Source organism: Helianthus annuus, chromosome 12, assembly GCF_002127325.2.
Source record: "Helianthus annuus cultivar XRQ/B chromosome 12, HanXRQr2.0-SUNRISE, whole genome shotgun sequence".
NCBI classification, from domain to species: Eukaryota; Viridiplantae; Streptophyta; class Magnoliopsida; order Asterales; family Asteraceae; genus Helianthus; species Helianthus annuus.
In genome coordinates, this window is record NC_035444.2 from 732,076 (window position 1) to 737,260 (window position 5,185).

Sequence of the window (5,185 nt, forward strand, 5' to 3'; positions counted from 1 at the left end):
TTACTTTAAACACATAACTTTTTATCTTTTACAATCTATCCTCACAACTTTTTTTGCTTTCAACTTTGGTACTTTATAGTTTTCATTTTCCGTAAATTTTTCGCTTTATGTTTTGTTCTAAATTTTGTGACTTAACACATCGCAACGTGCGTCTTTGGTTTAACGTTTTTACGTTTCGTTCTAAATTTTGCGAGTTAACACGATGCAACGTGCGTGTGTTACATCGTCTATATTTTTTTCCCGTTTGACGGGTCCAACACACCATGCGCGTCCTAAATTGATTTAATTATAACTAAAGAATCCCCGCCGCATTGCGGCGGGTCGTAATTCTAGTTTAATTTAAAAAAGTAAAATGTAATCATTCAAACATGCCCTAATAAAGGTTCTCACCTTCCCCGAGTAAAGGTTCTCACCTTCCCCGTACCCGCATCAATTCTCCATAGCTATTCACCTTTATATCACCCACCTGAAACCCTAAGCCCTCGCTCGTAGGCAAGCAATCGACTACTGCACAAGATTCTTCTGCCTAAAAACAGCCACCTACCCTATTCATCTATCAATCAAATCATCTCTCTATCTTCCTCTCCTATAACTCATATACAAACTGTTTTTTTTTTTTTTTGTGTAAATGAGAACGCGTAAGAGATTATACGGTGAAGAAAGATCTTGTTCATCAACAAATGTAAGTACAATCAGCTTGTTCATCAAATATAGTATGTTTTGTGATTTTCTGCAAGTTCAAGGATTTTCTGCTTCTGCTTTTAATATCTGCAATGTGCTTCTCATATTGTTGGAACTTCAGAACTTTGTTGTTTTTCATTCTGTTTGAACTTCATAAACTTCGTGGCTATGCTGTTGGAACTTCAATTGTTTAGTATGTACGCGGGTCTTGAATGATGTAATGCATAGTCTTGTCTATATTAAAAAAAAAGAGTAGTGTATAGGTTCATCCTGTGTTTGTTTGATTGTTAGTTTTGCTGTTTTCTGAAAATGTTAGTTACAAATTGTTAATAAGCTTCAAAACTGTTTTATTTAGTAAGCTTGATTATAATTTATTATTTAGCTTTAATTTTGGATTTTGAAATGTGAAGCAACACAGAAACTTGAAAATGAACCTAGGGAAAAATGTTATCCTGCGGGATTCCAGCAGCTCCCACAAAAGATCAAGGGAGAATATTCCATTTATTCGTTCAAAGAATACCAGCTTATCAAGAGAAATGGAGCAGAATATTCAAAAAGCTCTATTCGACATGGTAGACAAACGCCTTTTGACTCTTGCGGACCTTCCATTCGCTCAAAGTTATTTTTCACAATCCTCCTGGGCAGCAAGCTACTTTTTAGCCACTCACGACATGGAGGAAAGGTGTTCGCAGATCAATGATGCTCGCAACAAGGAGGAGGACAGGAAGATCCAGAAGAAGAGGAGGAATTGTGTTTGATTGTTTGTGTTGTATATTTAGACAATTGTTTGTATTTTATGACACTCTTTATATTTAGACAATTGTTTGTATCCACAGCTCTGAACGTGGACCGGTACACCACCTGGGCAGGTCTCCCGTACCTCTGGTCCAACTGACCCGTACTGCTGCAGTGCAGCATCTGATCTGCAGCTGCAAATAAAAACGCAGCTGCGTTTTTTGCCGACCCGATCTGACCCGCAGCTGCGAATAAAAACGTGGCTGCGTTTTTTGCCCGTTCTGACCCGCAGCTGCAAATAAAAACGCAGCAGCGTTTTTTGCCGACCCGATCTGACCCACAGCTGCGAATAAAAACGCGGCTGCGTTTTTTGCCCGTTCTGACCCGCAGCTGCAAATAAAAACGCTGCTGCGTTTTTTGCCGACCCGTTCTGACCCGCAGCTGCGAATAAAACGCTACTGCATTTTTTGCCCGTTCTGACCCGCACCTGCAAATAAAAACGCTGCTGCGTTTTTTGCCGACCCGTTCTGACCAGCTGCGTTTTTATTTGTGTAAAAAGTTAACATAACTAAAAATTTAGTTAGGTTCGTTAAGTGGATGTGCTAAAAGGTTGCTGATTGGGGCTGCTATGGGGATAATAGAGGTTAAGACTAATAGGAAGCTGAAGAGAAGATTATTCAGGTTCTGTTGGGTGAGGCTTTATATGCTTTCAGAAGGGGGTGGGGCAAAGGGCTGTGATTCAAAACGAGTCATTCCGGGTAGTGTTTGACTTTGACCCCAAACACTTTTTTAGAAATTCCAAAATTTGCTACATCGGCAGAAATTTCCCGATGTATCTGCATGTATCTCTGCCTTGGTCCCCGTGGACCAGAAGGCTCCGTCTCATCCTCCATATCAACCATCTCCTCATCTTCATCTTTATCTTACTCTTCATAACCCTTTCTCGGTTCAGTGTATCGGTAACTGTTCCCTTGTTCATCCTCGACTGTGTGAAGATGACCAAAAGCCTTAACCGTTATCTTACATTGTCGCCTCATGGAGGTGAAGTTGAACTGATCGATGGGTTTAGACACCCACAGCGACTCCTGAGGCAATGCATTTTGCTGCAAAATCATTGCACTAATCAATCTCACATAAGGGATCATCTTCCGTTTGAATGATTCCCTTGTATCCCACGTATTGATCATCACGATTTGGCGCCATGATAGCCTTGGCGTCCCATACAGCAACGAATGTAAAACCCGACAGTCGGGTGCCTTCACTGTCCCGCGGTCCTCAAACCGCACCAAAACATTCTCCAATGAAATGCCTTGTAATATTTTGCCTTCCAAAGACAAATCATTTCTGGATTCCCCTGCACCTCTAGAACCTGGCAATACCGATGCTAGCATTTGATCCGGATCAGCCGTGTTTGCCTTGTTATCCAGAAATTGGTCGTAGTCATAGTAATCATATACTTCAACCCCAGGCGAATCAAATCTCGCGATGGCATTCATGTGCTCAAATAACATAATCATTTGATTTTTGCCAATATTGCCGATCAACTGCCACGTAGGAGCCGGTCCATCAGAATGTTCAAACCGTAGAGTAGACAACCATTCACAAACCGCGCCCAAATACACCCGGGTGGTGATATCCTCGCACCAATCAAGTACTCGTTCCCACCCAATCTTTTCAAACCTTTGAACTATGCCGATTTTGCGGAATTCTTCGAAATTCAACGTACGCTCACATACTATCCTCTCGGGTACGGGCTTTGAAACACCCGTGACCATCTTCATTTTCCACATCTTCGCCTCTAATTTCTTGTTTCGGTACCGGAAAAGAGCCTTCAGTTTTTCGTCCTTCCAAACCGAGGCCGACCGACTATTCTTGGCCTCCTCCCAATCCCAATCCTGTCTATAGAGTTGCCCATCACCTTCTTCTACATTACTTAACTGTTCCCAACGTTTTTTAAATTACCCCGAGCCTGAACCAGCTCCCGAAGATGAACCTTGCCCAGAATAGTCAGTCGGCCTCGATTTGGAAGGACGAAAAACTGAAGGCTCTTTCCCGGTACCGAAACAAGAAATTAGAGGCGAAGATGTGGAAAATGAAGATGGTCACAGGTGTTTCAAAGCGCGTACCCGAGAGGATAGTATGTGAGCGTACGTTGAATGTCGAAGAATTCCGCAAAATCGGCATAGTTCAAAGGTTTGAAAAGATTGGGTGGGAACGTGTACTTGACTGGTGCGAGGATATCACCACCCGGGTGTATTTGGGCGCGGTTTGGGAATGGTTGTCTACTCTACGGTTTGAACATTCTGATTGGCCGGCTCCTACGTGGCAGTTGATCGGCAATATTGGCAAAAATCGAATGATTATGTCATTTGAGCACATGAATGCCATCGCGAGATTTGATTCGCTTGGGGTTGAAGCATATGATTACTATGACTACGACCAATTTCTGGATAACAAGGCAAACACAACTGATCCGGATCAAATGCTAGCATCGGTATTGCCAGGTTCTGGAGGTGCAAGGGAGTCTAGAAATGATTTGTCTTTGGAAGGTAAAATATTACGAGGTATTTCATTAGAGAATGTTATGGTGCGGTTTGGGGACTGCGGGACAGTGATGGCACCCGACTGCCGGGTTTTACATTCGTTGCTGTATGGGACGCCAAGGCTATCATGGTGCCAAATCGTGATGATCAATACGTGGGATACAAGGGAATCATTCAAACGGAAGATGATCCCTTATGTGAGATTGATTACCGCAATGATTTTGCAGCAAAATGCATTGCCTCAGGAGTCGCTACGGGTGTCTAAACCCATCGATCAGTTCAACTTCACCTCCATGAGGCGACATTGGAAGATAATGGTTAAGGCTTTTGGTCATCTTCACTCAGTCGAGGATGAACAAGGGAACAATTACCGATACACTGAACCGAGAAATGGTGATGAAGAGGAAGATGAAGATGAGGAGATGGTTGATATGGAGGATGAGACGGAGCCTTCTGGTCCACGGGGACCAAGGCAGAGATACATGCAGATACATCGGGAAATTTCTGCCGATGTAGCAAATTTTGGAATTTCTAAAAAAGTGTTTGGGGTCAAAGTCAAACACTACCCGGAATGACTCGTTTTGAATCACAGACCTTTGCCCCACCCCCTTCTGAAAGCATATAAAGCCTCACCCAACAGAACCTGAATAATCTTCTCTTCAGCTTCCTATTAGTCTTAACCTCTATTATCCCCATAGCAGCCCCAATCAGCAACCTTTTAGCACATCCACTTAACGAACCTAACTAAATTTTTAGTTATGTTAACTTTTTACACAAATAAAAACGCAGCTGGTCAGAACGGGTCGGCAAAAAACGCAGCAGCGTTTTTATTTGCAGGTGCGGGTCAGAACGGGCAAAAAATGCAGTAGCGTTTTATTCGCAGCTGCGGGTCAGAACGGGTCGGCAAAAAACGCAGCAGCGTTTTTATTTGCAGCTGCGGGTCAGAACGGGCAAAAAACGCAGCCGCGTTTTTATTCGCAGCTGCGGGTCAGATCGGGTCGGCAAAAAACGCTGCTGTGTTTTTATTTGCAGCTGCGGGTCAGAACTGGCAAAAAACGCAGCCGCGTTTTTATTCGTAGCTGCGGGTCAGATCGGGTCGGCAAAAAACGCAGCTGCGTTTTTATTTGCAGCTGCAGATCAGATGCTGCACTGCAGCAGTACGGGTCAGTTGGACCAGAGGTACGGGAGACCTGCCCAGGTGGTGTACCGGTCCACGTTCAGAGCTG